Raw genomic sequence first — 11,165 nt, 5'->3', positions numbered from 1 at the left:
ACAGAAAACTCTGACTAGTAATTAGAAATATTCTTCCCAATCCCAGGATAATCCAGATGATACAGAGACTTCCACAAATTGCTTTATCACCACAATTGAAAAAAATTACTAACATCTACCAGCATTTACGGGGTTTGAGGTTGTTATTTTTTGGGTGGTTTTGTTTTGTTGGTTTTTCATTTGTTTTTTGTTTTGTTTGGGTTTGGTTTTTTTGTAAGCCATCTCAATCTCATCTTGTTCATATTTGCTTGAGAGTTTTTTCCTGCACAAGTTAGTTGCTATTTTGTTTTGTTTTGCTTTGATTTTAATCCAAAAAGGTGTAAAACAACTAAACAATCTGCCTAGAAGCATTTGTGGTGGACGATCGAGAGGCCAGACTTGCTGTACTCTTTCTTGCTGATCCACATCTGCTAGAAGGTGGACAGGGAGGCCAAGATGGAGATGTGAATCCACACAGAGTATTTGTGCTCAGGGACAGCAATGATCTTGATCTTCATCGTGCTGGGGGCCAGCACTGTGATCTCCTTCTGCATCTTGTCAGCGATGCCTGGGTGCATATTGGTTTGGCCAGACAGCACTGTGTTGGCATAGAGGTCCTTGTGGATGTCAACGTCACACTTCATGATGGAGTTGAAGGTGGTTTTGTAGATGCCACAAAACTCCATGCCCAGGAAGGAGGGCTGAAAGAGCCAGGGGGCAGCAGCAGAAATGCTCATTATCAATGGTGATGACCTGTCCATTAGGCAGCTCATCGCTCAGTGGTGATGACCTGTCCATCAGGCAGCTCATCGCTCTTCTCCAAGGAGGACGAGGAGGCTGCCCTGGCCATCCTCTGCTCAAAGTCCAGGGCAATGCAACAGAGTTTCTCCTTGGTATCATGCATGATTTCCCACTTGGCTATGATGGTGAAGCTGCAGTCTCGCTTGCTGAGGATCTTCATGAGGTAGTCAGTCAGGTCCCAATGCAGGATGACATGGAGCAGGGCATACCCCTTGTAGATAGGCACAGTGTGAGTGACCCCATTACCAAAATCTATTGTGAAGCTGGTGGTGTGCCCCGCAGTATACAGGTACAACACTGGCCTGGATGGCGATGTACGTGGCAGGGGTATTAAAGGTCTCGAGTGTAGGTCATCTTCTCCGAATCAGCCTTAGGACTCAATGGGGCCTCCATCAGAAATACAGGATGCTCTTCAGGGGCCATTGCAACTCATTGTAGAAGTTGTGGTGCCAGTTCTTCTCCATGTTGTCCCAGTTGTTGACAATGTCATGATCAATGGAGTCCTTGAGGGTCAAGATGCCTTTCTTCCTCTGAGCTTTGTCACCTACGTAGGAGTCCTTCTGGCCCATGCCCACCATCATTCCCTTATGCCAAGTGTTTCCTAAGATGGAGAGGAAGACACCCCGGGGTGGGGGGAGTGTCATCGTCCGTAAAGTGGGCCTTGCACATGCCAGAGTCTATTGTGGACCATGATACAGTGATGTCATCATCCATGGTGAGCTGGGTGAGTGTGTGAACCAGCATGATGACTGGGGCTGGGGGGAGCTGTGTTCCTCAGGGGGAATAGCTCTAGCCTGAGATTATTGTCTTTTATACTGTTGTAGTCCTGTGTGCTGTTGAATCAGAATCAACCCATCTGACCTCCAATGGATTTTCATGGCAGTAAATTCCACAGGAGAAGATTGCTTATCTTTCTCTCATGGGACAACTGGTGGATGTCAGAAGAACAAACTGATATGTCTTGGAGAAAATACAGTCAGAATGCTCTTTGAAAGGAAAGAAGACAAAGTTTCATCTCACTTACTTTAAATACGTTTCTTGGAGAAGCTATTCTTTGGACAGGGACATCATGATTGAAAAGGTGGAGCGTCAGCAAAAGAGAGGAAGACCCTCAACCAGATGGGTTAATACAGTGACTATAGTAATGGGCTCAAGTGTATCAGAGATAATAAGGATAGCACAGGATATGATGGGGTTCTGATCTGTCCTTCCAAAGTTGCTGTGAGGTATATTTCAAGACACCTAACAACAATAACAGCAACTTTTGGGTTGGAAGTGTAACTCCTTAACACTAAGCCATCTGAGCTCTCTGCATTTTGTGCCATATATTAATCTCAGTTCATTACAGCATAAAAGAGGAGGACCCCAGATAAATAGGTTTATGGGAATAGGTGTGTCCTAGTCAGTGAGATTGGCTCAAGATAGGGTCGCGTTCAGAGCTATTGTACATAGGGTGGCTTTGAGTCGCAAGCAGCCCCACTCATGTTTTCTTTAATTAATTTCTTTAACAACAGTATCTTCTTTACTTAATTTCATTTCACTAATGTCTTCTTCATCCAGGGCTACATATGTTAGTTTAAACTAACAATGTTAATTGTTATTCCAATGATTCCTGAAGCCCTATTTTTTGCCAATGCTTTTAATGCTGCTTGAACTTAAACTTTCATTACCGTTGGCTTTTGTTTTTATGGTAATTTCTGAGGGTTTTTCATGATAACAAATTCTTTTTGGTACAGTGATTCTGTGCATTTCTTCTATTTTCTTTTCATACATTTTGTATCATTCAAGATGTGTCCATAGAGAAAGCGGTATAATTTGGACAGTGACCTTGTACAGCTAATTCTGCACTTTTCCATGAGCTTCAATATCTCAGTATCTTTAACATGTCATATGGGAATTATTAGCATAATTAAAGATTGTGCTCGGTGTGCTCATTATTGCAACTCGAGGCTTCAATTTGGTTTTCAGTTCTTTCAGCCTGAGAAATATTGAGCAAATTCTTCCCTTTCTATTCTTTGATTCCAGCTCTTTATACATTTCATTGTAATATTTTGCTTTATCTTCTTGAGCTGCCCTTTGAAATCTTCTACTCAGCTCTTTTACTTCGGTATCTCTTATTTTTTTGTTTTACTTTTTCCCTCAATCCTCTAATGCAATTTTCATATTATCTCCTGACATCCCTTTTGGTCAATCACATACTATATACTAGAGAGCTGAACAATGAATAACAAAAGAAGAATTGATACCTTAGAGTGGTGCTGTTAGAGAAGAGTACTGAATATCCCCTCTATTGCCAAAAGTACGTACAGATATGTCCTGGGAAATGTGCCACCATAGCATTCCTTGGAAGCAAAGACGGTGAAGCTTTGTCTTTTGTACCTGAGACAAAGGTGAGGCCACTCCTTGGAAAGAGACATGGTTCTTGGAAACATGAGGATCAGTGAAGGAGAGATGGACTGACACAGTGACTTGGATTGGTAACAATGGGCTTTAGTGTCTCAGAGATGGTGTTGATGGTGCAGGCTAGAGTAGAGTTCAGATCAGCTGTTCAGAGGGTTGCTATGAGTCGTACTCAACTTAATGACACCTAACAACAACAACAATGATTTCTTAATGAGCTCTGACGGCCTAGTGGTAAGAAGGTGCCCCGCAAACCCAAAGATACATTGTTCAAATCCACCAGCTATCTACTCAGTGGAAGAAAGATAGGCAGTCTGCCTCCTCTGACTTGCTGCCTCTGAAAACTCATCAGAGGGTTGGCTATGAGTCAGTTTTAACTCTATAGTACACAACAACAATAATATCTTCTAAGTCTATGTATAAGCTTTATAGCTACACTACACCTATGTTTACAGTTCTTTTTGTAAACAAAACTTTTTTTACAGTTCAGGGGTTTTTTTTAATTTTTATTTGATGTTTCCATTCAGTTTCTTCCTTCAGTCAGTGTTTGAAGTTTTTCCTTATTTTTTCAATACATAGACTAAGAAGCAGCTCTCCAAATAGAATAATAGTGCACAGCTTAAATTTAAGAAAGGTGTGGACCATGATTGTATATTTTCTCTCTATATCTTTAACTTTCATACTGAGCAAATGATTCAAGAAGCTGTACTATATAAAGGAGAATGTGGTATCAGGTTTGGAGGAAAACTCATCAACAACCTGTATTATTCAGATGACACAATCTTGCTTGTGTATAGTGAAGAAGACGTGAAACTCTTTGATATGGATTACACCTTAACATCAAGAAAACAAAAACACTTAACACTGGACCAATAGGCAACATCAAGACAGATGGAGAAAAGATTAAAATAGTCAAAAATTTCACTGTACTTGGATCCACAATCAACACTCATGGTAACAGCAGTCAATAAATCAAAAGATGTATTATATTGGGAAAATCTGCTATCAAAAGTCTTTTAACAATGATATTAATTAAAAACTAATGGGTATGTGATCTGAGCTGCAATATTTTCATGAGGCATACAGAACGTGATTGACCAAAAGGGATGTCAAAAGATACTATGAAAATTGCATTAGAGCATTGAGAAGCCAAAACAAATGTAAGAGATGCTGAAGTAAAAGAGCTGAACAGAAGATTTCAAAGGGCAGCTTGAGAAGATTAAGCAAAATATTACAATGAAATGTACAAAGAGCTAGAATCAGAAAATAGAAAGGGAAGAATTTGTTCAATATTTCTCGGGCTGAAAGAACTGAAAACCGAACTGAAGCCTTGAGTTGCAATACTGAGTGCAATCTTTAATTATGCTAATAATTCCCATGAATTCCCTATGCATGTGAAAGTTGGAGAGTGAATAAGGATAACAGGAGAATTGATGCTTTTGAACAGTGTTGTTCAAGAAGAGGACTGACATGAACTGTCAAAAGAACAAATAAGTCTGTTTTGAAGGAAATGCAATCTCGGTGCCCCTTACTGGCCATGATGGTGGAACACTATTCTGTGTACCAAGGGCATGTCAGAAAGGATCAATCCTTGGGGAAAAAAGTCATCATGTAGAGAAAGGTGAAAGGTCAGAGAAAGATAGGAAGATCCCCAACACGATGAACTGATTCAGTGAATGGAATAATGTATTTGAGTTTATGATGATAAGAATGGCACAAAATAGGACAAGGTTTAGCTCTGTAGTTTATATGGTTGTTATGAGTTGTAGTTGACTTGATGGCACCTGACAACACTGCCTTAACAACTTTGCTAAAAGCAAGTATAGTTATATAAAGAGTATCTTGAGCCGAGCTATGATGTTTAAAATTTCATTGTATGGGAACCGTGGTGATCTAGTGGTAAGGAGTTGTGCTGCCAACTCAAAGACATGCAGTTCAAATCCACAAGCTGCTCCTGAGAGCAAAGATGGTCAATCACCTCCTGTGCAGTTTTTATCTTCTGAAATCCCACTGGAGCTCTGATAAGACAGCATATGTATCTGAAAGTTAATCATTGAAAAAGGAAAACAGAAGAATGCCTTTGGATTGTGGTGTTGGTGAAGAGTGTTTGATATAACATGGATTTAGAAAAGAAGAAACAAATCTATTTCGGAAGAAGTGAAGCCAGAGTGTTACTTATAGGATTGGATTATGAGGCTTCATCTCACATCCTTTGGCATGTTATCGGGGGGGCCTAGGTAAAAGAAAACATGCTGAGAAAGGTAGTGGGATTGTGAAAGACAGGACATCATCAACAAGATGGATTGATATAGTGACTAAAAAATGTCTTTGAACTTGGCAGAGATAATGAGAATGGAGCAGGATAGGGCAAGGTTCCAAATTATTATTTATAGCGTTGTTATGAGTTGCAGTGAACTTGATTGCCTATGGTAGCAATATTTATGCATTCTATTTTACTTTGTTGTTGTTATGTGGTGTCAAGTTGCCTGAGACTCATGGCAACCCTATGTAAAAGAGCTATAAACCCTTCTCTATCCTGTGCCAATCTCACTGTCTCTGACACACTTACCCCCATTACCACAGAGACTGAATCAATCCATCTCGGGTTTTCTTCTCCTGCGCTGCCCCTCCACCTCTCAAGCATGACGTCCTTTTCCAACTATCAGTCTCTTCTTGTAACATGTCCAAAGTATGTCAGACGAAGCTTCAGTATCCTTGCCTCTGAGGAGCAGTTCGATTTCACCCTCTCTAGGATGAAACTGTTTGTTCTCCTAGCAGTCCATGGTATATTCAATACTCTTCTCCAACACCACAGCTCAAAGGCATCAATTCTTCTATCATCCCAGTCATTGTCCGGCTTTCAGATGCATAGCAAGCAATTGTGGAGACTATGGCCTGGATCAGGCTCACCTTAGTCTCCAAACTGATGTCATTGCTCTTCAGTACTCTGGAGAGGTCCCTAACAGACAACTTTCCCAATGCAATTTGTCTCTTGATTTTTCTGGCTGGTGTTAACAAGAGTGTTGATTGTGGAGCCAAGTACACGAAAACAATCTCAATCTCGTCATCATTCATAATGATGTTCCAATTGGTCCACTGGTGAGAATCTTTGTTTTCTTGATGTTGAGCTTCAATCCACATTGAAGGCTGCAGTCCTTGATCTGGAAGAAATCTATATTTGCTCCCATTCCAAAGAAAGGTGATCTGACAGAGTGTGGAAATTATCAAACAATATCATTAATATCACACGCAAGCAGGATTCTGCTGAAGATTATCCAAAAATGACTGGAGCAGCACGTCAATAGGGAACTCTGCCAGGTGTGCTAGCTGTATTTAGAAGAAGCCATGGTACTATATATATTATAACTAATGTTACATGGATCTTGGCTTAAAATCAGAGAGTACCAGAGCAATGTCTATCTGTGTTTCAGTGACTATGCAAAGGCGTTTGACTGTGTGGATCACAGCAAACTGTGCCTGACTCTAGGAAGAATGGGAATCCCAGAACATGTAATTGTATGATATATTCTGTCTCCATACCTTTTCAATCTATATGCAGAACAGACCATCCGAAACGCTGGGCTATACGAAGAGGAATGTGGCATCAGGATTGGTGGAAGAATCATCAACAACCTGCATTATGCAGATGACACAACCCTGCTTGTTGAAACTGAGGAGGACCTGAAGCACTTGCTGAAGATCAAGGACTGCAGCCTTCTATATGGATTGAAGCTCAACATCAAGATAACAAAGATTCTGACCACTGGGCCAATTGGCAGCATCAGTATGGATGGTGAAAAGATTGAAATAATTAGCAGTTTTAGTTTACTTGGCTCCACGGTCAACACTCTTGGTAACAGCAGCCAGGAAATCAAGAGAGGAATTGCATTGGGAAAGTCAGCTGTGAGGGACCTCTCAATAGTACTGAAGAGCAATGATGTCAGACTGGAGGCTAAGGTGCCCCTGATCCGGGCTATAGTCTTCGCAATTACGTGCTACGCATCAGAGAGTTGGACAGTGAATAGGGATGATAGAAAGAGAATTGATGTCTTTGAGCTGTGGTCCTGGAGAAGAGTGCTGAACATACCATGGACTGCTAGGAGAACAAACAGGTTTGTCCTAGAGAGGGTGAAGCCAGAATGCTCCTTGGAGTCAAGGATTCTGAAGCTTTGTCTGACATATTTTGGGCATGTTGCAAGGAGGGACTGGTCCTTGGAGAGAGACATCATGTTTGGCAGAGTGGAGGGGCGGCGAAGGAGAGGAAGACCTTTGATGAGATGGATCGATTCTGTGACTAGAGAGGTGGGAATAAGTGCATTTGAGTTGGCTAGGTTGGCACAGGATAGAAGAGTGTATAGAGTTCTTGTACATAGGGTCGCTATGAGTCGCAAGTGACTCGATGGCACATAACAACAACAACATGCATAATCTATACTTGAACCCAGAAGCAGTCATCAGAACAGAGCAAAGAGTCCTTGCATGGTTCAAAATCAGGAAGGGTATACACCAGGGATATATTCTGTCTCCATACCTTTTCAATCTATATGTAGAACAGATCATCCGGGATGCTGGGCGAGGAGGAATGTGGCATCAGGATTGGAGAAAGATTCATCAACAACCTGTGTTATGTAGATGACACAAACCTGCTACATATTTTACTTATTATTACTATTGTTGTCATTGCGTTTTGAGTGAAAGTGTACAGAGTAATTGGCTTTCCACTCAGTCATTTATATAGATTTTTGTTTTAGGGCATTATTTGCAGGCTTAGTGCCAAGCAGCTGTGCTGCAATCTTGAAATCACATGAATCAAATCCATCATCTGATTCTGAATGCCTTAGAACCCCCGCCGGAAGGTCAGCTATGGGTTGGTTGTGACTCAATAGTACTCAACAACAACATTGTATCGGTACTCTTCCCACTTCTCCCCTGAAATTCTCATTCCCCTTAAGTCTTATCCCTTCTTGCTTTCTAAGCCTTCTCCCTAGGCAAATATTAGCCCTTATGATCTCATATGATTAATTGTTCCAAGATGCAAATACCCCCCTTGTGTTATAGTTCACTCGAAAAATATATTTATATTTTGGCTGAAAATTGTGTTCTAGAATCAATGGGCTACTGAGGACCACAAGTCTCCACCAATCTCTATTAGACTAGCATCCGGTAATTTTTATAATTTTGAGTTTAATTCCTCATTTTTCTCCTCCTTTGACCAAGACCCTCTATTTACATCCCTCACTGAGTAGTCCACAGTGGTGACCAAGTACTATCCAGTTATTCTGAACTTTGAGTGGTGAAGGTTAAAGTTTATGTGATCCAGCAGTGCTTTGGACTAATTGTTTCTATGTGTCTTTTGTTTCCTTATTTTTTAAAATATTTTTATATATTTTTATATTTATATATTTTTATTTATTTATTTACTTTTCATTTCAATGAACATCTACAGAGATTTTGGAATTCCATTCATTCATTGTTGCACCCTTCTCCCTGCCCCCCCCATCTCACCCCCCCCCCCCCCCCCCCCCCCCCCGTTTGCTCCTCTCCTTGAAAAGCAAAAGAAAAACTCCCTCATTGGTACACAATCCCCCCTGCACCTTCCCCAATCCCACCCCCTACCCCCAAATATAATCCACTCTGCAACCCTCATTGCATACTCCTACGATAAATTATATTTTAGAGCATTATGTTTCCTTATTTTTAATTATTTTTTTTTTTTGCCGGAGAGAGAAAGAGGCTTATAGTTGTACCACAGCTGATTTCTTAAAATTTTAAAGACTGTACTTGCTATCCTCCAAAGTATAATGTAGAACACTGTTTTTGTGGACTAGGTTGTGCCATTTGACTTTGATTTCCCCCGAGTTTAGTCCTAGTACTAGCAACTCATTACCTCAAGGTGTTATGATTAGGAAGTTTACACAATTTTGCCACTGGTTGGCTTTACCATACACATGGATATGTTCAAGCTATAAAAACTTGCATGCAGAGTTATCATCTGGCATATCTAAGTATGGTTATGAAGGAGTCCCTTTGCCCTGTCCCTATCTATTCATCTTGCCTACCTACTAATGTATCCACCAGATCTTCATCATAGTGTTTATGATTGTCTAGTGTCTCTATGTAAAAAAATATACCTCTAAGTTTAATGTAATGTTTTCAACCCCTAAAGACAAATAAAGGTAGAATTAATGAAGATAGTGATAATTAAAGAACAGTGAAAACTTAAGAAAATGTAATAAAATAACAAAAAAGAAAGAGATAACTAATCCTTCTGGAGTGTACGTTTCACTGACTATGCAAAGGCATTTGACGATGTGGATCAAAACAAACTGTTGATTGAAAAGAATGGGAATCCAAGAACACTTGAATGTGCTCATGCGAAATGGGTACTGAGTCCAGGAAGTAGTCCTTAGAACAGAACAAGGAAAGACTTCATGGTTCGAAATCAAGAAAAGAGTGCATTAGGGATGTGTCCTGTCTCCATACCTTTTCAATCTAGATGCAGAGCAGACCATTTGGGAGGCTAGGCTTTATGAGGAGGAATGCAGCATCAGAATTGGAAGAAAAATCATCAACAACCTGTGTTATGCAGATCATACAACCTTGCTTGCTGAAACTCAGGAGTACTTGACCTGAAGTGCTTGCTGCAAAAAGTCAAGGACTGTAGTATTCAATATGGATTAAAGCTCAACATGAAGAAGACAAAGATTCTCACCACTGGGAAAACTGGCAGCACCATGATGGATGGAGAAGAGATTTGAGTTGTTAACAATTTCAGCTTGCTCAGTTCCACAATCAGTACTCAAATAATCGAAAGATGACTTTCACTGGGAAAATCTGCAGTCAGAGATCTCTCCAGAGTATTGAGAAGCAATGACATCAGTCCAAAGACTAAGGTGCCATGATCTTTGCAATTACTTCCTATGCATCAGAAAGCTATTCAATGACAGAAGAATTATTGATGCTTTTGAGTTGTGGTTCTGCAGGAGAGCCTTAAACATACGATGGACAGCCAATAAACACGTGTGTCTTGGAGAGGGTGAAATCACGGTTCTCCTCAGAATCAAAGGTCTTGAACTTCCGTTTCACATACTCTGGGCACATGACCAGGTAGGATTTGTGCTTGGGAAAGGACATCATGCTTATAAGGGTGGAGAGACAGCGCAGGAGAGGAAGACCCCAGATGAGATGGATTGACACAATAACTGGGGTATTGGAGGTAGGTGTGTCAGAGTCAGTAAGACTGGAAAATCTCAGATGAGATGGAGTGACACAGTAACTGGGGTATTGGAGGTATGTATGTCAGAATCAGTAAGACTGGATCAGGATCGGGGGTGGGGTTCAGAGTTGTGCATTGCTGTGCTATGAGTTGTATTTTGTGTTCATACCTTTTCAATCTGTATGCAGAACAGATCATCCGAGACGCTGAGCTGTATGAGGAGGAATGTGGCATCAGGATTGGTGGAAGAATCATCAACAACCTGCATTATGCAGATGACACAACCCTGCTTGCTGAAACTGAGGAGGACCTCATGCACTTGCTGTGAAGGGTCAAGGACTGCAGCCTCCAATATGGACTGAGGCTCAATGTCAAGAAAACAAAGATTCTCACCACTGTGCTGATTGGCAACATCATGAGGGATGTTGAAGAGATTGAGATTGTTAACAGCTTCAGTTTTCTTGGCTCTATAATCAACACTCTTGGTCCCAGTAGCCAAGAAATTAAAAGATGAATTGCATTGGGAAAGTCTGCTGTCAGAGACCTCTCTAAAGTATTGAAGAGCAACAATACCAGTCTGGAGATTAAGATGTGCTTGATACAGGCCACGGTCTTTGCAATTACTTGCTATGCATCAGAGAGCTGGACAATGACTAGGGATGATAGAAAGAGGGTTAATGCCTTTGAGCTTTGGTGCTGGAGAAGAGTATTGAATATACCATGGACTGCTATGAGAACAAACAAGTTCATCCTGGAGAGGGTAAAACCA

At 40.8% G+C, this 11,165-nt stretch overlaps 1 pseudogene; it reads right to left on the bottom strand.

Annotated features, from left to right (window-relative positions):
• Positions 1-341: 341 nt before the first annotated feature.
• On the bottom strand, positions 342-1,494 carry LOC102876673 (annotated as a pseudogene).
• Between the last annotated feature and the right edge of the window lie 9,671 nt (positions 1,495-11,165).

Source organism: Elephantulus edwardii, unplaced genomic scaffold (genome assembly GCF_000299155.1).
Source record: "Elephantulus edwardii isolate Elephantulus edwardi_28Jun2011 unplaced genomic scaffold, EleEdw1.0 scaffold00025, whole genome shotgun sequence".
Taxonomy (NCBI): domain Eukaryota; kingdom Metazoa; phylum Chordata; class Mammalia; order Macroscelidea; family Macroscelididae; genus Elephantulus; species Elephantulus edwardii.
This window is presented reverse-complemented; position numbering and strand designations above follow the sequence as displayed.